Raw genomic sequence first — 26397 nt, forward strand, 5'->3', positions numbered from 1 at the left:
CAAACATCAAAAATGGTGTCAAATTTTTTTTTTTTTAATTTTATATTCAGTGAATACATGTGCAAATTTGTTACATGGATAGAGTGTGTGATGCTGAGGTTTGGGTTTCAGTTGAGCTTATCACCCAAATGGTGAAAATAGTATCAGATTCTTTTTAACCCTTGCTTCTCTCTCCCTGCCTGCCTTTCGAGTCTGCAGTGTCGGTTGCTCCCATGTTTATGTCCATGTGTACCCAATGATCAGCTCCCACTTACCCATTTTTAAGAGAACATGCAGTATTTCGTTTTCTATTTCTGTTAATTCACTTAAGCCTTCTGGGGGACACTTTGGAAATACACATCAAGAACTTGTGTAATGTTCACACTTTTTACATATTCTTAATTTTGGAAATGATTCTAATACAATAATCAAAAACATTCACAAAGATATTCATACAGAAGTTTATTGTGATATTGTAATATTACATGACAGACTTGAAAACAGTTTCAAAGATATCAAATTATACAATAATTAAATATGAAAATAGCATTATATTTTCTATAAATTATTAGTTTATATGCCTAATACATTGAATACCATCCAAATATTTAACAATAAATATGGGATACCTTTAACTAAAGACAGAGCTCAAATTACAATCATGAATTAAATGAGAATATAAAAGCTTGTATGGACTATGGTGCCCCTCTATGCAAATAAATGCATATGTATTGTTTTAGAAGGAAATGGACTGTATTACTAGTGGTTATTCCATTTGGTTTGACCATGGATGCTTTTCATCTTCTATGTATTTTACATTGTTTTTTAAATTAGTAAATTATAAATATTTATTACATATGTAGAAGGAAATAGTTATTATTTTTTATTTTCAGAAATATATCACAGAATATCTTTTGAGTTAATCACAGTCTGATAATTTCTTATTGCATATTTGGGGAAAAATTTACAGTAATACCAAAGATACCTGGTTATTAGAAATATGCATGTACAGTGAAAGCCTTATTTAAGATTAGAATCAAAGTATATTAAAGACAGTCTTCTTTTAATTTAAATCTGAAACTCAATGTTGGTTGTCTAGAAATTACTAGAACATGATTACATCAAGCTTCTATGCTTCTGAATAGGAATTCCATATTAAACAGAAAAATAGCTGAGGATGTGAAAGTAACACTTGGAGGCTCTGCTCAAATAGTTCTTCCTCTTTAAAAAATTTAAATTGAAGAATGTAGTCAATAAAAAGTAAATGGCTACTGAAAAATAAAATATGCAGTTTTAATTATGTGTTTCCTGAATGCTCAATTTCTAATTATTACTATAAGTCCTGGCACCAAAGCACTGGTTTTTGCTTTATTATCTTGCTTAGTGTATGTGCTCACCAGAAAGTATCATTCTGAACATAAGACACATGGGTTTTCTTTTCTTTCCTTTGTTCCTTACTTTGTCTCTCTCTTTATTTCTTTCCTATTTTATGATAATGCTTTGCAGGAAAGCTGATTTGTGAAGTGGTTGTAATTATTTTATAAACATATATTATATAAGTTATAAAACTAAGATCATCTGACAACATAAAACAATTTTTAAAATATGCACAGATTTTTGAAACTGGCATTATTTTATCGGGATGCGTGTTCCCTGGGTTAATGGTTTAATTATATTGAGTCTCAATTTCCTCATATATAAGACGAGAGCTATATTTGTCATACTTTTAGAAGGTTTGTGTATCACTTGGCTGCTTGGGTTCTTAACAATATTTAGGATATTTATTTGGTATTTAAGTTATAATGAGTTATAAGTTATAATGGATTTTGTATTCATACGACAAATATTTGCTGAGAACCTATCGTATGTCAGGCTCTCTTCCAGTTCCCAGGGATGTAGCAGTGAAGAACACAGATGATGCCCATGCCCATTGAATGCACACACTATACAAATACTTTAACATGTTATTAATATTATTATGCTATCATTAACATTATTAAGGTAGTCATCAGAGTAAAGTAGAATATTATCTTCGATGTTTAGGGAGTATTTCCTAAGTTCAACTAGAACTCATTGATGTAATACATATAAAATACTGCTAAAAATATATGCCAAATGATTTCATATATTTGCATGGGATAAAATGAAATGACTTCTTTACAGCTCTCAAAAAAAATAATAACACTTTTCATTTCCTGATTCTCAGTGTAAACCTGTTAACTGGAATTAAAAATGCAGTGTGGTCTGAGAATTTTCTTAAAGAAGACATACTAAGTTCAATAAGTTTCCTTATAATAAATACGATAGAGAGTTTTATAGCTGTATTTCTCATGATGTGCTTGAAACAGGCCAATGGCACAATGGTAAAGTGTGAGTAAGATGAAGATAAATCTAAAAAGCCCCTGAAAGTGGAAGTACATAACTATCTCATCGACTCAATAGAGAGACTCTAACCATAGGGATGTATGCTGCAGTCCACTTATGAACATTTTTTTTATTTGATGGCACATAAATATCACATAATTTCACATAAATATTTATATTCTCAGCTTTCCTCAAAAAATTGGAAGACATGGCAACATTTAGCCTATATTTATGCACAACCACCACATTCAGTGTATGAACAACTACTTTTCCCCTTAAATAACGCATAAGTCCTCAAATTCACTTACTACCTACTGTTGTATATTCTGCATTCCAGTCCAACCACAGTAGGTCTTGAAGTTTGAAGTCATTCACCATATATAAGTATATACTTTTGCATATGTGATGGAATGTTTTTGCTTTGTTTCATTCAAAAAACTTTCCTTAATATTATTTCTTCAACTGTCATAAGAGATACATTTGGAGATTATATTTTCTAACAAATAATGTATTTATGTAATCAAAACGAACCATATAAATTTATGGTTATATGTGCTGGTTGATATCATTTCTGGAAATCTGAGAAGAGTGCCTGAACTTAATATTGCTAACAAGGCATCTTTATTGGTTCTAGCAACAGAGTAAAAAATGTAGACAATGCCAAAGTCTTCATGGAGTTTACATTCCAGTGACTAAGGCAGTAGATAAGAAAAATAAATACATTATATAATTTTAGATGAGAAACACTAAGACATTAAAGGAGAAAAAGAGGAAAGAGATGGCTTGAGGCCAGGAGTTCAAGACCGGCCTGGACAACATGGTGAAATCCTGTCTCTACTAAAAATACAAAAATTAGCTGGGCGTGGTGGCACGTGCCTGTAATCCCAGCTACTTGGGAGGCTGACACAGGAGAACTGCTTGAGCCCAGGAGGCGGAGGTTGCAGTGAGCGGAGATTGCACCATTGCACTTCAGGCTGGGTGACAGAGTGAGACTCTGTCTCACAAAAATAAAAATAAAAAATAAAAAAGAATGCCTATGAACAGGTTCTGTCCCAATTCAAAGGCTCACAATTACTTAATTTCATTTTAGAGTTTCAAATAGTGGTTCTGCTATGAGCCCAACCAGAGAATCTGAATCTATCAGAATATGGCTATTCCCCAAAAGGCTTTTAATTGTTTCTTAGTCTGAGGGATTAAGAATATTCTTAGTCCAACATTCGGGTCCTATATGCAACACTTTGGAAATAAATTTGGGCCTTGTGGGGTGATACCCAATATCCTCATTTTCCCGAAAAACTAAGAACCTGAATTGTATTTTTATTGGAGTCTTCCCTAGTAGGGCTGGAAATTAATAGGTCAGCTACATGTTGTAAGAAGGATCCATTAATTAACTATAGTTACCTTAACTCTTTTGCCAATGCATTGTGGAAAATATGGGGACTGTCTCTAAAACCTTGGGGAAGAACAGTCCAGGTAGGCTGAGATGCAGCATAAGTATCTGGATCAGTTCATTCAAAAGCAAACATGCACTGGAGCCCTGGGTGTAAAGGTATGCAAAAGAAAGCATCCTTTAAATCTAATACTGTGAACATACAAGCACCTTCAGGGACATGGGTTAATATCATGTAAGAATTACAACCTATTTGGTGTACTGGAACTACCGCTTTATTACCTGCTCTCAGATTCTGAACAAATCTATATTCCCTATTTGGCTTCTTTACAGGCAAAATGGGGGTGTTTCATGAAGACTGACAGGATTGTAGTAATTTATACTTTACAAAACTTTATTATCAGGACCTGGATGCCCCTCCAAATCTCAGGTCTCAAAGGATATTGTTTTTCCATGGATAATTAACACTGGGTTTTAAAATAACCTGGATTAGGGTACATTAACAGCTCTACCAGAAACTTCCATGTCCCAAACAGAGGAGTCTACTTGAAAGGCAACATGTGGAGAAAGATAGGTCTTTTCCTGTGGGAAGGCATGAGCTTAGAGGTAGAAGTGTTGCCTCCTGCCCTGTTGCCTTTTCACTAGGCTTTCAAAATTGAACTGTGGCTTATAATTGGGAAAGTAAATCTCTTCCCAGTAAATGAATAGGGCACTCAGGCATACACAAGAACTTTTGGTAAAATGTATAGCCCTCCATGATGAAACCAAGGGGGTGGTGACTCTCCGAAATTTTGGCTGTCCATTAATCTTCCTTGTGGTATAGGAGCAGGAAGACAGTGGCCCTGAGAAATGGATTAGACCTGAGAAGGTTTCTCCCATTTCCAATAAGAACTCAATATTTTTACCTGCCACATCAAGGGTTACCTGATGCTCTTCTTTGAAGAGGGTTTGGTATCCAGTGAGAGCTGTGGGGAACATCAGGCCCTGTCAGTCCTGTTTTCTCTGCCAGTATGAGTTTGGGTACCAAGGCTCCCTCTGGAGCCTGAGGCAATCCTCCCTCGAGTGGCTCTCTTGTTCCAGAAGGCACTCTGATTCTGGCCCAAGGGCTGACGAGCTGGGGGCTTTTGTCTAGACATCCTACATGTATGTCACTCTCACCACACTTTCATAGGATGGGTAACACTGAATCTGTAGGGGATTTAAAGCAACTGCTAACAATTTTACTCTTTGGCTTTTTTTTTTTTTGGCTACATTTGCACTCTTGGGCTATTATTTTTCTCTTCCTCTGCCCATCCTTACTGTTGCAAACCACAAAGACTATGTTAAAAGTTGTCTCATCGGGGTTTATTGTGCCACTGCTGCCTTTTATAATTTTCTCCTAATGTCAGCAGCAGACTTTGTAATAAAATATATGCCAAGGAGAGCTTGTCCTTCTGGGCAGTTGTGGCCTGCATTAGAAGACTGTCTCAGTGCCTCAACCAAGCGACCCTGTATTAGACCATTCTTTCATTGCTATAAAAAAATACTTGAGACTGGGAAATTTATAAGAAAAGAAGTTTAATTGGCTCAGGGTTCTGCAGACTGTACAGGAAGCATGGCAGCCTCTGCTCCTGGGGAGGACATAGGGAGCTGTTATTCACAGTGAAAAGTAAAGTGGGAGCAGGTACTTCACATGGTGAAAGCAGGGGCAGGAGAGATGGGGAGTGCCACACACTTTTAAATGACCAGATCTTGTGAGAACTCACTCACTATCCTGAGGAGAGTACCAAGGGGATGGTACTGAACCATTCATGGGAAATTCGTTACCATGATTTAATCACCTTCCCTCAGGCCCTGCCTCCAACACTGCAGATTACAATTCAACATGAGATTTGGGTGGAAACACAGATTCAAACCATCAGGCCCTGAAACACAGTGATATTTTTATCTTTTCCCTAAGTGATATTCTAATCTTGTCATAATTAACTGACTTAACCACACACCATTTATACCTTCTATTAAATAAATTAGCATGTGAGTTCTGCATTCAAGATCTTGGGGGCTGGGTGCAATGGCTCACATCTATAATCTCAGCACTTAGGGAGGCCGAGGTGGGCAGATCATGAGGTCAAGACATCAAGATCATTCTGCCCAACATGGTGAAATCCCATCTCTACTTTAAAAATACAAATATTAACTGGGTGTGGCAGCGCATGTCTGTAGTCCTAGCTACTTGGGAATCTGAGGCAGGAGAATCACTTGAACTTGGGAGGCGGAAGTTGCAGTGAGCTGAGATCGTGCCACTGCATTCCAGCCTGGTGACACAGCGTGACTCTGACTCAAAAATAAATAAATAAATAAATAAAAATAAAAATAAGATCTTGGGGACCTCTCTGGTAATCCCACTGGGGGTCTGGAATTGCATCTGCCTCCTTAAGATAAATAGCATGGCCTTGGTTTGAGCAGCTGTTTCATCTACATGTTCATGGAGAGTAAACAAAAACCTTTGTTTCTTCTTTATGGTATAGCAATGAAACAATAGTATCTGTAAGTCATACCAAGTTAAATCAAAGAACACAGTCAACCTAACAAACTCCTCTATAAACTTTTCTGGATCCTCCAAAAACTGGACAAATGTCTCTTTGCATAAAGTCAAATCAGACACAGATGGACGGGTGAGTGTCCCCTCTGCCCCCCTCCAAAATTGGAGCTTCGCCTGGGAGGGTTCTTTACTTCGCTCAGGAAAGAATTTATGAGTGAGCCGTTGGTAAAAGAAAGCAGGTATTTTGAAGCACTGCAGTACACACTGACTGCTCCTTATAGAGCAGGGCAAACCCATAGGTGATGTGCCCAGAGTAGCAGCATACAAGCTGTTGGCCAGCAGTATTTACACTCATTTATAATTATATGCAAATTAAGGAGCAAGTTATTCAGAAATCTCTAGAGATGAAGCAGTAACTTCTGGGTGTTGCTGTGGCATTTGTAAACTGTCATGACTTTGATGGGAGGGTCTTATGTGCAGTGAGAGCAACTAGAGTTTGCCTTCTGTGCCATTTCGCTGGTTCCAGTTTCTTTTTTCCATTCTGTCAGGACCAGGAAATAAGTCCTGCCAATCTCCTACTCTGTTTCCATTAGCTCTTTCCCATTCTTTTTTTTTTTTTTTTTTTTTTTTTTGAGACAGAGTCTTGCTCTGTCACCCAGGGGAAGATAAGATCTCTGCTCACTTCAACCTCCACTTCCCAGGTTCAAGCGATTCTCCTGCCTCAGCCTCCTGAGTAGTTGGGACTACAGGTGTGTGCCAAGACACCCAGCTAATTTTTGTATTTTCAGTAGAGATGGGGTTTCACCATGTTGGCCAGGCTGGTCTCAAACTCCTGACCTCAAGTGAGCCACCCGCCTCAGCCTCCTAAAGTGCTGGGATTATAGGCATGAGCCACCACATCCAGCCTCTTTCCAGCATTTAAATATTCTTCCTGCTTTTGTTCCAGCAGAATTGAATTCAACCTCTTTTATTGAAATTGTTTTGAATAAGGTCTTCCTTGCCTGTTTCACTTATCGGCAGCAATTTTCTTTGAAAAGCAAACAAAATGACAAATGCCATGGCAAATATATTCTCAACATCTGATTCAACTGGACATGTTTTAAACTATACATTAACCAAGGCACTTTCATGACCTGCCAGATATATTGGAAGCGTGAAGTCTCTGGAAGTACAAGAAGGTCTTTGACAAATCCTCAGGGTGTTTTTGTAGGAAGCTACTTTGCTCAGTGTTCTAAAGCATGACCTTATGGTGAAAGCTGGTAAGAAGCAAATGCACGTTGTTAGTCTGGAGGACCACTGGGATTTTAAAAAGGTATTTATTTTATGTTTTGTAATAATCAAAATGTTAATACTGATAATATTAATAACAATAACAGCTAAAGTTAACCTGCACTAATTACATCTAACCCTCACAACTTGTTTTGAAGAATTTTTTTTTTTTAGATTTTTTCTTGTTTTATTGTTATACTTTAAGTTTTGGGGTACATGTACAGAACGTGCAGGTTTGTTACATAGTTATACATTTGCCATGGTGGTTTGCTGTACTCATCAACCCATGCTCTACATTAGGTATTTCTCCTAACGCTATCCCTCGTCTACCCCTACCACCCCCACAGGCCCTGGTGTGATTTTTTAAACTATTTTACCGATGTGGAAACTGAAACAGGGAGATTAAAAACAAAGCATTAATTTAGTTAAGTCACTATTTCCATAAAAACACGTTTCTGAGTTGCAGCATAGATCTTCCAGTAATACTCTCTGCTCTTTTATTTGTGAAATCACTTTCCAGTAAGGTATTAAGGACTATATTCAATAACACAACAGTGTTTACCCAGATCTATTTCTGAAATTCAGTCAGGTATATGACATCGGCTCAAAATTCCTTAGCAATCCATGAACCAGCATGTGTGGTCATGAGTTACATAGCTTGTTTGATAAGGGAATTAGAATTTCACAAGAACAACTGTTGCCTTCTACAAGCCAGCCTGCAGAAGATTCTTTTTACACTTGACAGAAGGTAGCTGGGTAAATGTACATTGTTCTAACTTTTTAAATCATGATTTTTCTCTTGGTTTCCTAAAGGAAAGCATAAATTTTAAAAACTAAGGCACTCATTAGATGCTTAAAAATTAATAAAGAATACATAGGCACAATTGAATTACTATATATTGGAAGATTATGAATATTACTGGATTATAATATAAAATAGACACCATTAATATCTGCATTTTACATAAAAGGGAATTAGGTGACTGTGGTCACTTAGCTAATAGAGGTAGGATTTAGGATCCAGATCCATGTATACTTAATTTTAATTTAATGTTTTACCTAATGCCACTAGTGAAGGAAAGATTATTTGAAAAGTATAGAAAAGAGTCTCAGCAATTGTTGGTGAATTAAATTTATAAGATTAATTTATAAGATGAAGGAAAAATATGGCATTGATCAAAAATTTTTTCTAAAAGGAATGGGAATACAGATGTCAGAGGTGAAGCAAATTTTACCCAGCATCTTATGAAACTCCCATAGGCAAAAATTTAAACAGACAAGAGATTTGATTCCACAATTCTAATATTTAGGGTTAAAACACAATGTAAAATATAGCTATGAATAAATATTTAGGAAATTTCAGTATAAATTATGATGAATACCACCATAAAAGAAAATTTCCAAAATGCAACAGAAAAAGGATAAAATCAACAAGAACTACTATTGTGCAATGCATGCTTTCTTTCTCAAAATATAATGCTTTCTTAAGAAAAGATACATTTTTTTCCTACTATGCTGTATGACTCTTTTCACAATCCTTAATAAATTTAAAGAAATACAACACATAAAAACTAGGAAATAATACAGCTTAAATTATATCCTTTTGAATTTGAAAGTCCTTCCCCTTCAGCTATAGATTTTTAAACCTCCATTAGGGCAGATGCAAAATATTATATTAAATATTAACTGTTTTATTCCAATAATCTTTCAATTCTTGGATAGACATCTCATTATTTATGGAAATAAATATGTTTAAAATCTATTTTAAAAATTGAAGTAACTTGCTTATAAACACCAGTAGAAGCAAATTATTTCCTTCCTTCAATTCAGCGTTTATAAATAAAATGTAAGGTTCGTAAACACTGTGAGTGCGTGTGAAACATTAGGGAATTTCACCAGCTTGTAGAAACAAATAACCGATTGACCTAAGTGTCAAAAATAATCTGCAGCTGAAAAGATGTCAAAGTACTCTTCCCTTAACTGAATTTCCTTTCTCCATGCTTACATTTAATAAGCTTCCGACAAAAGCTAAAGAAGAGCCAAGAAAATCTGCAGTTTATGTGTTCCTAAGCATTTGTAACGGAAAAAGAAAAGGATTCAACTCAAAATCAACCATTCTGAGCAAACTATCGCAAGAACAGAACACCAAACACCGCATGTTTTCACTCATAGGTGGGAACTGAACAATGAGAACACAGGGACACAGCAAGGGGAAGATCACACACTGGGGCCTATTGTGGGGTCGGGGGAGAGGGAAGGGATAGCATTAGGAGATATACCTAATGTAAATGACGAGTTAACGGGAGCAGCACACCAACATGGCACACGTATATATATGTAACAAACCTGCACATTGTGCACATGTACCCTAGAACTTAAAGTATAATAAAAAAATTCAAAAGTCTAATACTTACTCTGAAACTACCATCAAAGTATATGCTGAAATTATCTTCATATCTCATTATTTCAAGGCATTTACATTGGGAAAAAAGGAAAATAAATCAGATAGACATCAAGGATAGTTCTGAATTCACATTTACCAGAAATATTTTAATAATGACCCTGACACTGAGCATGTATTGAACCAAAACTGAAACACAAACCAAAGCCATCCTTTTAAGCATCAGAGTACCTTATTTTGTGTATATGTATATATAATGTATATTTATGTTAAACAATATTTATATTATATATTTATTGATACAATATACATCAACGACTCTAAACCTTCTGAATTCTGCGCAATTTTGCTCACTCAATAGACATACACCACTATATGGCGATATCTTTCATTGACACACCTTGAGGGGGATAAGACACTATCAGTATCCGCTGGGCAAACGCAAGGGATGCTTTTAAATATTCTACAACGCACGGGACAGCCACTGAAGAGAAAATATTACCTTGTCCACAATGTTAATAACGCCACATTAGAAAATTCTGATATTTATTATATATTATATATGTTGAATATTTAATATAAATTTATATATATACCATGTATGATTATTTAATTTATAATAAAAATATATATTGCATATTAAACTGTATGGGGCTTCACTAAGACACTATGTTTCATTTTATATAGGTGTTGTGGGACCTCTCTATTTGCATATTATAAACTGAGAACATAGCAAGATGACGGAAGAGTCTTCTGTTTTTCTCCACCAGAAAACCTGCTCTGGTTTAACTGGAACTTAAACTAGATGACTGCTTTTAGAGGGAGTCAAGCAGTACAGACATAATCGTGCAGTTCCTAGAATATGAAGATCTAATGGACTCAATAATAACTGAAAATCAGGATGAACAAAACATTGGGAATATTGTGAAGAATGGTCAACACAAATTAAAAATCAAAACAGTAAAAATTCAAGTTGGAGAGCTCAATGGTAAGAAAGGCAGGAAAATTGGGGAAATAGAAGAGAAACCATGAGAAAAGTGTAAGGTAATGACATAAAAGAAAATAACAAAAATAATTCCTGTCTTTTAGATCTGGCATTTTTGGAGAGGAAGTAATCACTGTGAATATTTGTATATTTGAAAACAATGAACAACCTATATAAATCTGGGGCATAGACAAATAATAGCAAATACAGTAGAGTTTGTGTAGCTATGCCATCATTGAATCAATAGTCATAAATGCTCAGTTTAGCACCCTTCTAAGGATTATAGGCACGAACCACCATAATGGGCCCAGGTTGTCATTCTGAAATATCACTTTTATACATGATACGTGGATAGAATTCCATTATAGTAGCGGATTGCCAAACTAATTTGATCAATAGGATGTCCACCACAACATTGTCTACTGTGTTACTATATCTTATGTCCGACTATTTTTATAAAAATGGGGACAATGGAACTACTTAGATAATCCAGGTAATTAGTAATGCCTCTTAATAGACTGTAAATACAGAAATATGTTTTTACCTACTAATGAAGATAGAAACCATAGAAGTTGAATAAAATAGGTTTACAATATTAAAGTGAACATTTCCATTGCATTTTTATAATGGTAATAGGTAAAACTGTCCAACATAATACAAGTGGTATTCAGACTTTTTACATGAATATGTTTTAATGTTAAAATGTAAAGCATGGTAGAGTAAATCTGTGGGCCTGTGAATACAGATCACAGGTGACAATTCATGCTATTTTCACCAGTGATAAGCTAAGGGTAAGCAACTACAAAGAGTAAATACTAGGATGAAATAAGATTTCCTATTGTTCTGTCTTCTGTTGAAGAGCTTAAAAAAAGGAAATTATAGGCTAGTTACACTTCCAGTTGGAAGAGTCTACACACCTGGGCAAGATAGCAACCATTTGATATCATGTGATTCTTTGGGGTTTAATTTTAGAGAAAAAGAGAGCTAGTTTCACTAAGTTTCTCCAATCATATTGTGGCATAGATATTAGAGTGTACTTAGGCATACCTGAGCTTTCAGCCAAGTTAATGGCTGGGGTGGCAGGGAAAGAAAGTAATATGACTCAGTGGAAAATTTTCCTATATGAGAAATATTACCTGTACATTTTTATTATGACATATATCATAATGGTTGGGATATAATAATACCAACATAATTATTACTAACTACCTCAAAAAACAGAATATTTTAATTACTGTTTAGAAACAATTCAACACCAGAAGCCCTTTCTTCCTATATTCCCATTCCAGTCACACAAAGGTTAACATTGCCCTGAATTATATGTTAAGCATATTCTTCTCTTTCTTACATTTTAAACATTAATGTTTGTGTTGTTAAAATAGAGATATGTTTGTTTTAGGACTTTATATAAATGGAAACATATAGTATTTATTTTTTGACTTGATATGTTTGTTCAATATTATCTACAGAGAAAAATCCATGTTCAATTACACTTTCATTTTCTGAACTATATAGTATTCCATTCCAACATAACATATCCAATCATTCTGCTATGAATAAACATAATACATTAGTTCGTAGTGCTTAGAGTTCTTGAATGAATATGCTAAGGAGAAACATTTCTGAATGTGGGATAATGGCATGTTTACATTTAATAACATTTTGGTTTCCAAGGTTTTTTCTTTGTATTTTACAAAGTGATTGAGAGTGTCCGTTACTGCATTACCTCACTAATCATGTGGTAGGGTTAGACCTGTAATTTTTTTCACTTTCGTAGATTATGTAATGGAATTTCACTGACTTTACTTGAATTTCTCTATTACTGATTTAAGTTGAGCTTATATTTATTTGATTATATCAGATGTAAAAGTGCCTATTCATACTATTTATACATTTTAAAAATGTGAGTAGTCTTTTTTCATTTGTAGGATATTTTATTTTATTCTCAATGTTAATTATCTTTTGGTCATATTTGATGCAGCTATCTTCTTCCTGATATAGCTTGAAATTTTATTTTCTTTGATATATAATCTTAATTTAAATGCATAATTACAAATATATATAATAACTGTTTATATGACCATGTTTGTACATATTATAAGTATAGTCAATTTTCATAACTTGTGACTCCAGTATTTGTGAATTCACTTACTAAAACTTATTTGTAACCCTAAAATTATTCTTCATTGTTTCTTCATGGTCATTTGCAGACATTTGCAGATCAGTGAAAAATTTGACATGTTCAATGTGTGCATTCCCACCAGAGTTTGAACTAGGTGACTGTCTGCCTTCCTGTTCCAACTCATATTGTAAAAAAGTGTTTTGTTTATGTTCTAGTTAGTGGCAATATTTTTACAGTTTTATGCCTTTTGTTGCTGATTTCTCTGTTTAACATGACCCAAACATAAATAGGAAGTATGTCTAGTGTTCCCAAAGGCAAGAAAGCTGTGTGTGCCTTATGGAGAAAATATGTTACATAAGCTTGGTTCAGGCATGATAAGTTGTTGGTCATGAGTTTAATGTTAATAATCCAACAATATATATTAGATAAGGTGTCTTTAAAGAGAAACACACATAAGTTATGTATTAATCAGTTGATGAAACCTTTGTGATTGGAGGCTCATGGAAAACTAACTCTGTATTTCTCCTAAGAGAAGTGGCTCAATGTTTGCTAATCCAACGTTCATGGCAACTTCGTAGAATGTAAGTTTCACAAATAATGAAAATAGACTCTCTCTCTCTTTCTCTCCTCTCTCTCCTCCCGTATATGTGTGTGTCTGCGTGTGTGTGTATATATATGTATATATCTGTGTGTGTGTGTATATATCCTTTTGAATATATTTGTATGTATATATGCAAAAAACAAAGGAAATGCAATGGGATCTTGGGACCTACTTAGCTGGCCAAAAACCTGAGTGTGTCTATATTTTGTACACTTGTATTCCATTTGTAGCATAACAGTGAGTAGCAGCACATTGATTAGTAAGATTTCAGAATATTGCTGGAAATGATGATCTCTTTTATGTCTTTTTAAGTATGAAAATCCCTGCACTCTCAAGCTAACAATAGCTATTATTAGAAAACTACTAATTGTTTTGAGAACATTGTATTCAGCATTACATTTCAAAGTATATCAACTCTTGCTGATATCATATCTAAAAAACACCAAAAGAAAACACTTTCTAAAATACGGTACATAAAAACTACTTACCATGAACTTTCTTTTCATTTATCAAAGTCATGTCCTTTTCTAGACATAAGCAGCTGGCATTATTGTTTCCCCGGGGGCATACAAGCAGAACACGATCTGAAGCCAGATGAAAAATAAAGGTACTTATCCGAGTGGAAAATATGGCAAGTGTGTACATTATTCATGACACCAATTAGTTCTTGAATCAACAAATATGGTAAAATGTTTTCAAAGGTAGAGAGCTATAGAGGCCATGTATATACACATAAAACCAAATGGAAACCTTACAAGATTGATCTGCTTAATTTAGCCCAAAATAGTTATTTTATTTGAATATCAATGACTAAATAAAACAGAAGTTACAGTAGCATCATTTTCCTGTAAGTCATAATATTTTTTGTTTGAGTGAATAAACTAAATACATAGTCAATGAAGAATTCCTCTTTTAAGTATTTAGGGTTTGTTGTTGTTGTTTTCTCATGGAAAAAATTCAATTAGACAATCCAATGAGGAAGCTGATTCTTAGAAGAAGTTTGATCAAATCATCTATTGGAAAGTGTAGTGCTGCAATTAAAAATTATTTCGTCCAGAATAAAAAATTTGCATTCATCTCACTAAATCAGGATACTTAAGAATTTATTGAAATGCAAGATTTGCATTAAATTACTTTAGCTTTCTTTATAAAGCAAATTACTGTCAAATTAAATATATTTGATACAGTATTGCAAAAATTACATGGGACACTTTAATTTTCAAAACATAATATTCTTTCAGTCTAAAGAATATTAATTAGCATAAGACTTAACATTGCCGTTCACTTATTTAAATTTACCTATTTAATCAGATATATTTAATCAAGTTGCATATGAATACTTAATTAAACTTGTTTTGGTTAACATCCTGGCTTAGAGAGGAGTTGGATTTCTAAATATTGCGTTTATACAAACATAAAATGATTATGTTCATATCTAGAGTAACTTCTAATTTGTCTATCCAAATCCATTTTACATTCACAATTTTTAAAGCTGAAATATCTAAAACAAAAAACATTTGAAAATTAATATTTTGGTTATTTTAATACAGAATATTCAGTCATTAAATTAAGCTTGAGAAGAATAAGTAATAGTCAGGATTTTTATTATGTATTTAATATGTATGTAATGAGCAGGAGAAGAGAGATCCTAAGAGAGACAATAAATAAATAAAAAATAATATAATTTTTAAGGATTTTTTCTTTATATTTTCTTCAATACCCCAAATCTTCTCACAGAAACTTGAATAACATTTTGTAGAAAAGTTTAAATTGTTAAAATATTTTAACTTTATGATGAATAATAATAAATTCATTATTTTCTGTGTCCCATACACACACATATAAACACAAAGATCTGGAAAAAGCTAAAAGTACCCTTGGCTTAGTCCATCCATGCTGCTATAACAAAACCTCACAATCTGGGTAGCTTATAAACAACAGAAATTGATTTGTTATAATTCTGGAGGCTGGGAAGTCCAAGATCAAGGAATCTGCTGATGAAGTGTCTGTTGAGGATCCATTTCCGGATTCATAGAAGGTGTCTTCTAGCTGTGTCCCCATATAGTGAAAGGGACAAGGTAGTTCTCTGGTTCCTCATTTATAAGGATACTAATTCCATTCATGAGGGTTCCATCCTCATTACCAAATCATCTCCCCCAAATCTCCATCTCCTAATACATCATCTTGGGGGTTAGGATTTCAACCCATAAATTTAGAGGGGTCACAAACATTCAGACCAAAGTATTTCTTAATAAGGCACATACCATTTCCTGATTGGAAAGCTGTTAGTTTTTCATGAGAAAAATCAGTATTTCCATAGGAAGAGGCAGTGGCTAGAACACATGCAACAGGTTCAAGGCCAGAAAACAAAAGTATTATTCATGGTCACTCATTGGAGATTCAGTAGTTGCCCTGCATGCATGCATAAGGATCAAGCATTTCATTGGAAATACATTTATTTTTGATGCTTTGGTAAAACTATCACTTAATGGGAAGGTTGGGTTTTCCTGACAATTATTTTATGGTTAATAATTTTTTATATAACACATAGTGTTGGAGGACACTTACATATTTTCAGTACAAAAGTCTGTAAAGACTGGATTCCAACTCTGTTCATGCTGTCTCTTCTACCAAGGAAATAAAGAGATGGAAAAGAAAACCCTAGTAATAAAAAGCAGAGGGTTACCTGGAAAAGTAACAACACAAAGAAAGAAAAGTGAGGCTGGATCGCCAACAAAGGCCTGAGTGGGGAAGCCACATTTTAGTTTGATGAGCTTCCTCCAAAAGCAGTATATGAAGATGCTACTGAATGTGCTGGTTACGTTTATCTTCTCAGTGCAGCACATGGCTATCAGTTTCTCACCTGCCAGAACAGGTGTCCTCTATGAAGAGTTGTTTTATACACATACATTTTATTTAACTTTCTTACTAAAACTTGAATTACATTTTTGTAGAAAAGTTTATATTCTTAAAATATTTTAACTCTATGATGAATAATAACAAACTCTTTTTTTCTGCCTCACATATACATATATACAAACAGAAATACATGGAAAAAGCTAAAAGTACCCTTGCCTTAGTCCACCTGGGCTGCTGAAACAAAACCCCATAATCTGGGTAACTTATACACAACAGAAATTTACTTGTTATAATTCTGAGGTCTGGTAAGTCAGCAGTCAGTTTACTTATCCAGGTCCTCTTTAACACAGTTTTTCTTCATTCTGAGTGACAGGGACAACTAATATTTGATTTGAAGAATATTTAGCAAGATGGAAAAATCAAATATCGATCTCTAAACTTTCTAGGTTGCTGTGGAACTATACTTTTCAGAAACAGCAGTCTCATATAATACAGGACTTGAGGAAAACGTTGCTTTATTATCTAGAATAACTTGGATACTTCTCTGCTGTCAAAGAGAAATAACCTCTGGGAAATGTTTCCCATCTTAGTGGAAATAATAATATGTTAAATATCTCTCAGTTGTACCTGGAAACTTGACATTGTTAAGAGCTTATCTTTTAAAGCAAAAGAAGTTGCATTCCACTGGCATTCACCTGTAATAAATACTAACTGCACTGAGTATTACTTGAGAAGACGGAGAGTTAGATCACATGTCCAAATCTCTTCTCTTTTAATGTACTTAAATTAATAAAACTGCTGAACAAAGAGATGAAAATTTTATCCAGACTAAAACTGGAAAAGGACTTTCTGATATCCTACAGATTATGAAATACCTATGTGTATAATGAAATCTGGAACAAGCTCATAGAGGATACCAGGAGCTAACAAATGACTGTCTGGAAGTGGAGTGCCATGTTCTTATCAGCACATAGAAGAGATATTGAAGGACTCCCTTATTAATATTTTGAAAATCGCAGAGCAGCCCTGACTGAAGGTGAAGAAGTCAATCATCCAAAAGATTTTTTTGTTTGTGTGTTTTGATTTGATATCCTGAAAAAGAAAAGCAAATGGTATGAAGACAAGCTTGCTTTATAGCGGAGGACTGCGGTGATGGTATGCAAGAGGGTGTGTGTCTCCGCTGTCAGAGAAAAATAGCCTTGGAATACCCCACAAATACAAAGACAGTAAGCACTGTGGGCCACTCTACATCAGTTTCTCACCAATGTAGTTGTTTAGTATAGAATAGGAACTATACTCATATCTGTGGTTAATCTGTAATGAAAAGTATAAGTCCTGTAAAAGGGCAAAGCCAGCCCACTGCATCAGATGCTACATATTTAGAAATTAAGCACACACATTTCTGTGACTTAATTATCTTCAGTCAAATTTTCCCTTCCTTTTCAGGCAACTGATAAGTTGGTTTCACACTGAACTGTACCACCATCCAGGAACATGGTCACATTTAATTTCTCAAAGCTGAAGAAAATATGCTGGTGAGCTGATAAATTCAGTGACTATTGTTGACCAGATTGCAGAGCTTGATAGAATTGTCTTTAAAAAGTTAATTTTATTGTCTTTTGAGAAATGTCTGTTCATATCCTTTGCCCACTTTTTGATGGGGTTGTTTGTTTTTTTCTTGTAAATTTGTTTGAGTTCTTTGTAGGTTCTGGATATTAGCCCTTTGTCAGATGAGTAGATTGCAAAAATTTTCTCCCATTCTGTAGGTTGCCTGTTCACTCTGATGGTAGTTTCTTTTCTGTGCAGAAGCTCTTTAGTTTAATGAGATTCCATCTGTCAATTTTGGCTTTTGTTGCCGTTGCTTTTGGTGTTTTAGACATGAAGTCCTTGCCCATGCCTATGTTCTCAAAAGAAGACATGCATACAGCCAACAGACACATGAAAAAATGCTCATCATCACTGGCCATCAGAGAAATGCAAATCAAAACCACAATGAGATACCAACTCACACCAGTTAGAATGGCAATCATTAAAAAGTCAGGAAACAACAGATGCTAGAGAGGATGTGCAGAAATAGGAACACTTTTACACTGTTGGTGGGATTGTAAACTAGTTCAACCATTATGTAGAACAGTATGGCGATTCCTCAAGGATCTAGAACTAGAAGTACCATATGATCCAGCCATCCCATTACTGGGTATATACCCAAAAGATTATAAATCATGCTGCTATAAAGACACATGCACACATATGTTCATTGCAGCACTATTCACAATAGCAAAGACTTGGAATCAACCCAAATGTCCATCAGTGACAGACTGGATTAAGAAAATGTGGCACATATACACCATGGAATACTATGCAGCCATAAAAAAGGATGAGTTTGTGTCCTTTGTAGGGACATGGATGCAGCTGGAAACCAACATTCTCAGCAAACTATCGCAAGAACAGAAAACCAAACACCACATGCTCTCACTCATAGGTGGGAACTGAACAATGAGATCACTTGGACTCGGGAAGGGGAACATCACACACCGGGGCCTATTATGGGGACGGGGAGTGGGGAGGGATTGCATTGGAAGTTATACCTGATGTAAATGACAAGTTGATGGGTGCTAATGAGTTGATGCGTGCAGCACACCAACATGGCACAAGTATACATATGTAACAAACCTGCACGTTATGCACATGTACCCTAGAACTTAAAGTATAATAATAAAAAAATAAAAAATTTTTTAAAAAGCTATTTTTATTAATCAAAGTAACTAAGCAAAAATTCCTAAGTATGTTACCAAAAAAAAAAAAAAATTACTGTGAAAAGATTAAAATGACATGGTGTCTGATAGCTCAATACTTATCTGTTTTTTATTTTATTTTAATTATTACTGTAAGAAGTTATAGATAGCAGATATATAATAATTTTTTTTGAGATCAGAGTCTTCGGAATAAAATGATCTCAAGGATAGTGTCCAGTAGAGGATACACAATGAAACTAGGGAGAATGAATAATAGTGAGAGATGGGGAGGCAGGAAAGAGAGAGAGAGAGTAAGATATGGAGGAGTGAGAAAGAGAGAGAAACAGAGAAACAGAAAGAAAAATGAATGAGCACATAAGTATAAATGAAAATAGATAAATTTCAATAAGCAAATTGTGTAAAAAGAACAGGAATGAGATCCCGAGCATTTTCCCATTTTACTGGAATAGCTTAGCATGTCTGTGGAAAGTTATTTTTTTATTGTTTGTTTGTTTGTTTTTTGTTTATCAAGGTAGCAGCTTTGCAGGCAAGAGGATGGCTAGATTCTAAGACTTACTGCTGTCCTAGAGTCCATTCCAGTGGCCTGAGTATATCACCATATTTCTTCATCCTGGAATGTAGGTGACAGCCAGGATAGCCAGGACAGGTTAATCCTTCTTCCTTTGGAAGAGCCATTGTCTTAGTCCTTTCAGTGTTGCTGTCAAGGAAAACTGGAGTTGTAGTAAATGCTAAAGAAAAGAGATCTATTTGACTCACAGTTATGCAGGCTGTACAAGAGGCATGGCACCAGCATCTGCTTCTGGGGAAGGCTGCAGGCTGTCCTCACTCATGACAGAAGGCAAAGAGGAGCAGGCATGTGCACAGAGCACGCAGTGAGAGAGAAAGCAAGAGAGCAAGGTGGTGAGAGCAGGTACCAAGCTCTTTATAACAACCTGCTCTTACAGGAATTAATAGAGCAAGAGGGCTCATTACTGTGAAGATAGCAACAAGCTATTCCTGAAGGATCTGCCTCCATGACCTCAACACTTCCTTTTAGACCCCACCTAAAACACTGAGGATCAAATTTCAACATAAGGTCTGGAGGCATCACATAATCCAAACTATAGCAGTTCTACCCCTGGCCCTCTAAATTTTATACCTTTCTTATATATAGAATATAGTCATTCCATCCCATAGGCTTTAGAACTCATAACTTATTCCAGCATCAACACTAATGTCCAATATTCAAAGTTTCATCTGAGACTCAAGGCAAATTCCTTATAGCTGTGACCCTGTAAAATCAATAACAATGTTTTTACTTCCAAGATACAATGGTTGTGTAAGCACTAAATAAACATTTCTATCCCAAAAGGGAGAAATTGGCCAAAATAAAGGAGTAACAGACTCCACGCAAGTCTGAAACCCAGCAGGGCAGACATTAAATCTTAAAACTCCAAAATAATATCCTTTGATGGTGTGAGGGGTCAACTCGAAAGGCCTCGGGTGGTTCTGTCCCCATGGCTTTGTTGGGCACAGCCTACATGGGTGCTTTCTTGGGTTTGAGTTGAATGTCTGCTGCTTTTCTAGGCCGATGGTGCATGCTGCTGGTCGATCTACACAGTCCTGCTCCCACAGTTCCACTAAGCAGTGCCCTAGTGGGGACTCTGAGGGTGCTCCAACTGCACACTTCTACTCAATATGAACTTAGTAGATTATCTCTGCAAGGACTCGGCCCCTGAGCAGAATTGTGCATGGTTACCCAGGCTTTGGGATATATCCTATGAAATCTAAGTGGAAGTGGCCAAGCCTCCTCCACTCTTGCATTCTGAGTGACTGCAGACTTAACACCATATGGACACTGCCAAGGCTTTCAGTTTATACTTTACAGCAGAGGACCAAGCAGTACCTGGGGCCATTGAGCAATGGTTGGAGGTAGAGCAGCTGGGATGTAGGGCGCAGCATCCCAAGGTGGTACAGGGAAATGATGCTCCAGTCCCAGACCATGAAATAATTTTGTCCTCCCCTGGTATCTGGGGCTGTGATGGGAGGAGCAGCTTTGGAAATTTCTGAAATGCCTTTGGGGCCTCTTCCCCATTATCTTGGCTTTTAGCCCCTGACTCCTATTTAGTCATGCTAATCCTTTTAACAAGTGGTTGCTCTGCAGCACCACTGGATCCCTCTCTCAAAAATACTCTTTCCTTCTCTATCATATGTCCAGGCTGCATATTTTCCAAATGTTTAGGCTTTCCTTTATTTTTAATTATAAATTACAACCTTAGGCCATTCCTTTGCTCCTGTATCTGACACTCTTTGAAGGATTTTCTGCTTAGAAATTTCTTCCACTAGATACTTTAGGTGATGCCTTTTAAGCTTGGCCTTCCATGAAGACCTAGAGCTTGAAAACAATGCAACCAAGTTCTTTTCTATGGTTAACAAGGGTAAGCTTTGCTCTAGTTTCCAATCAGTTCCATGTGAGATCCTGTCAGCGTGGCCTTTACAGTCTGTATTTCTACAAGCATTTGGTCTCCACCACTTAACCAATCTTGAAGAAGCTCCAAACTTTCTCTAATCTTCTTGTCTTTTCTCAGACCTCCATATCTGTCTATCCTTTGCCAAGTTCCAAAACCATTTCCACATTTTCTGGTATATTTATAGCAACATCCCACTCTTTAGTACCAATCTTCTGTCTTAGTCCTGTTAGTGTTGCTACAAAGGAATACCTGAGGCTGGGTAATTTATAAAGAAAAGACATTTGTTTTTCTCACAGCTATTCAGGCCGTACAAGAGGCACGGCACCAGCATCTGCTTCAGGTGGGGGCCTCAGGCTGCCTCTACTCACGGCAGAAGGTGAAGAGAACCAGCATGTGCAGAGATCACATAGACAGACAGGAAGCAAGAGAGCAATGGGGGAGGTGCAAACAACCGCTCTCACAGAACTAATAGAACAAGAACTTACTCATTACTGAGGATGGCACCAAAACCATTCAAGGGAGGTCCACCCCGATGAACCAAACACCTCCCATTAGGCTCCATCTTCAACGTTAAGGATCTGATTTCAACAAGAGGTATGGAAAGGTCAAACACAGTAAACTATAGCAATAAAGTTTTTGTTGTGCTCTCGCTCTCGCTCTCGCCCTCGCCCTCGCTCTCGCCCTCGCCCTCGCTCTCGCCCTCGCCCTCGCTCTCGCCCTCGCCCTCGCTCTCGCCCTCGCCCTCGCTCTCGCCCTCGCCCTCGCTCTCGCCCTCGCCCTCGCTCTCGCCCTCGCCCTCGCTCTCGCCCTCGCCCCCGCCCCCTGTCCAGGCTGGAGTGCAGTGGCGGGATCTCGCCTCGTTGCAAGCTCCGCCTCCCGGGTTCACGCCATTCTCCTGCCTCAGCCTCTCAAGTGGCCGGGACTACAGGGGCGGACCACCGCGCCCGGCTAATTTTTGTATTTTTTTAGTAGAGACAGGGTTGTATTTTTAGCAGAGATGGGGTTTCGCCGTGTTAGCCAGGATGATCTCGTTCTCCTGACCTCGTGATCCACCTGCCTCGGCCTCCCAAAGTGCTGGGATTATAGTCAGCAGTAAGTTTTAATAAGTGCATGGTTCACCCAATTTCTCATCTTTTCAGTTCACATAGTTCAAGTATTGCCAATAAAAATGATTTTCGCCATATTTTTACAATGCCTGTAGTGTGCTTTTGAACAAATTAATGGTTTCCTCTAAGGAGATAGGTAGCAAAGGCATGAAACAAGAATGTGGAATTTATAAGCCACTCATCACGCAGGGAAGGCACAGACTCCAGAATACAGAAACAATTGCATCTGACCCTGCTAATTGACTGAGTTAAGTGCAGCCAAACCTTGCTCTTTAAAACAAAACAGTGAAAATGTGCTGCGGAGGAGATAGATGACTCCCGAGGGAGGAGGCAAAAGACATGCTTCTCTGTGAGCTTTAAAGCGTTCATTATAAAAAGCAGAGATACTTATCCCTGTAAATCCCCCAGGAAAGGAACTGGGGAGTAAAGATGAAGATTGTAGGCATGAGATGAATTCAGGGTACATTTTCATTTCAGTGAGCATCTGCTGACAGTAAATCCAGTGATAACTGTCATGCAGTGTGGATGTCTTACTTCTTTATATAAGCCTGATGAGAGCACCTTATACCTCCTGGCATAATTGTTCTTGTTCCATCTGAGCTTAATGGGGATTTAAACATTCACAAGAGAAGTTAAAAGCAAAGAAAAATGTGACAGTATAAAAAGGAAAACTATTTTTAATAAGTTTATTTTTTTCTATGTAACTCATCCTTATTTTCTAATTTCATAATGTTATGTGAAACATTTTTGATACTATGAAAGAAAAACCATATGATCTCATTTTATTTTATTTATAATTGTATTATTAATCTCTTATTATGATGGAGACCCTGTATATGCATACTGCAATAAATGGAAGAGCTTAAGAAGCAATGGATACAATAATGATGTCAGCTTGGCTGCCAGGAACTTGATGGATAAAATCTGCTATGAGACACATGAGATTATTTAGTTCAATGAGTGTGTGATAATAATGGGCAATTCAACCTCATAGATTTATAATTTAGACATAACTAGATATGGTAATAACACTATGTTTACTTCTTAATGCATTTATTATACTTGTTTCTCTTGACCAAAACAAAGGTAAGTTCTTCAGAATAGTTGGATTACACTTAATGTAAGAAATTAATATCAATTTTCATGACTGGGAGGCTCACAAATTAGTCTAACTATAGTAGAAAATTACTATAACTCAAACAACAGTTTGTTAGATTTCCTGTACATGAGATATGTCTTTGACCTGCCCAGAAAGGCTTCTACACAAGGAATTCGCATGAACCTTATTATAACACCAGCATCCCAACACTAGCCAACATTAAACCCCATGATTACATTATTATATGTAGATGGCAGTACAATGTCTCCATATGTGTTTAGATGGTCTCTAAAGGAGTTGCTCTATCTCAACCACAGCATGAAACTATTTCTGTTTTACACTGATAGTAGTAGTTCAAGTTTATTAATTCTAGCAACCAAAACATATAACTTCAAAAATCTTGAAATGGCTGCACACGATGGCTTACGCTTGTAATCCTAGCACTTTGGGAAGCCAAGGAAGGAGGATCTCTTGAGCCCAGGAGTTCCGGGCCAGGCTAGGCAAAATAGCAAGATCATATCGCCACAAAAAATTTAAAAATTACCTGGACATTGTAGTCTGCACCTATAGTCCAAGCTATTCAGGAGGCTGAAGTGGGAGGATGGCTTGAGTCCAGGAAGTCGAGGCTGAAGTGAGCTGTGATCACACCGCTACACTGAGTGATGGAGTGAGCCACTATCTCCAAAAAAAAAAAAAAAAAAAAGAAAAATCTTGAAATAAGTATTTTTTAAAAATGTATTTTATTTGTGCAAACTGGATGTGTTTTTCAGAGTGCAATGTTGATGTAAATATTCCTTGCTGGTAGCCACAATCATATATATTTTTTAATTTGTTGCTACTCAGTTGAACAGAATGATAAAAAAAACTTACAACGGATTCTACTTGTGGATATTTCCCAGGACTTAAATCCAAATGCCTGTCTCTGGTAAACATGTGTAAACAAATTGCTTTATTAACTAAAAAAGGTCAAGTCATGTGTTTGACTAATTTAGTGTGGACATGTCTCACATTAATCAAAATATAAGCTTGATAAGGAATATGCTATCCCAACTGGCTAACTCTATGCCATGTTATATGTTTCAAATTAACTGGCTGCTGTGTCAGATTATCCTAAACATGAAAGAAATACATATGTGACCCAAAGTTTGCAAACCTTTGGTGAGGTTTGTTTAAATACCCAATTTAGTTTTAAAATCTTATGTATATTAAATTGAAAATGATGGCTTTCAATATTTTACCTATTTAGTTGTATATCCTCTCTCAATTTTTCTTAATATGCCTGAGAAGAAAATTGAGGTTAAAGAAATTTAGTGAATGCTATTAGAGACTTGAATGGCTTCTATTATTTTAAAATAATATTTTCTACTCACCTGGGCCTTGGCAATTCGTTTGTTCAAAATACAAAGTGTCCTTTCTTCCTTTAGAATTTTGTTCTCCTAACAAACGCTATGTCTGCATTGTGTCCAGCTACTTGTCTCAGGTAGCAGAGATAGACATAAAGTAAGACACAGTTCCAGAATTCAAGCACATTAGTATAATTGGGGACTCAGTTCATAAGAAGAAAACACAAAGCTATGTCTAAAGAAAGAGAAGGAAATACACAGATTACTGCAACATCCTTTGGACTAGAAATATCACAGAGGCTACTTGGTGAAGAAAAAAGAATGGAACGAAAAAGTACCTGAGATGGAAGAGGTGTCATAAAGACTTAAGAATAGGTGAAGAAAAGGAAATAAAAAGTATAAATATGAGAAAGAGTAAAATAAAATTGTCTTTGTTTATAGATGACATGGTGGTTTATGTAGAAAATGGCAAAGAATCAACAAAATAACTGCTGGAACTAGTAAATGATTATGGCAATGTTGTAGAATACAAGATTAATATTTTAAGGTCAATTGCTGTCTTATATACTGGAGATGAAAATCTGAAATAAAAAATAAAACATCACTTACATTAGAACCAATAAAATAAAATACTTAAGGTATCTATCTGAAAATAAGTATCTATAAAATCTATGTGAGAAAAACTACAAAATACTGATGAAAGAAATCAAAGCTTCTAACTAAGTAGAGAGATATTCCAGGTTCATGGGTAGAAAGACTATCATAGATATATTCAGTTTTTCCAAATTTATCTGTACATTCAAGGCAATTCAAATCAAAATCCCAGCAAATTATTTTGTGGATGTCAACAAATGGTTCTAAACTTTATATAGAGAGGTAAAAGACCCAAAGTAGCCAGTTCAGTATTGAAGAATAACAAAGTTGGAGAACTAGCGCAATTTGATTTCCAGACTTAATATAAAGCTACAGTAATCAAGACAGTGGTATTAATGAAAAACTAGACAAACAGAATAAATGTTATATTTTTAAAAATTGAACAAATGTTCAATGGAACACAGTAGAGATCCCAGAAATAGGCTCACATAAATATAGTCAACTAATCCTTGGCAAAAATGCAAAGATAATTCTGTAGAGAAAGGATTGTCTTCTAAA

At 35.9% G+C, this 26397-nt stretch overlaps 1 long non-coding RNA gene across 1 annotated transcript in view; it reads right to left on the reverse strand.

The window, feature by feature from the left end:
* Positions 1–19880, reverse strand: part of LOC139362597 (uncharacterized) — a 45997-nt gene extending 26117 nt beyond the window's left edge. The window contains exons 1-2 of the long non-coding RNA XR_011621757.1: positions 19804–19880; positions 14121–14216 (exon numbers count right to left, since the gene is read on the reverse strand). This is a non-coding gene — a long non-coding RNA (uncharacterized lncRNA). The remainder of the gene's footprint in view (positions 1–14120; positions 14217–19803) is intronic.
* Positions 19881–26397: the final 6517 nt, after the last annotated feature.

This window comes from Macaca nemestrina, chromosome 4 (genome assembly GCF_043159975.1).
Source record: "Macaca nemestrina isolate mMacNem1 chromosome 4, mMacNem.hap1, whole genome shotgun sequence".
In the NCBI taxonomy this organism is placed as follows: domain Eukaryota; kingdom Metazoa; phylum Chordata; class Mammalia; order Primates; family Cercopithecidae; genus Macaca; species Macaca nemestrina.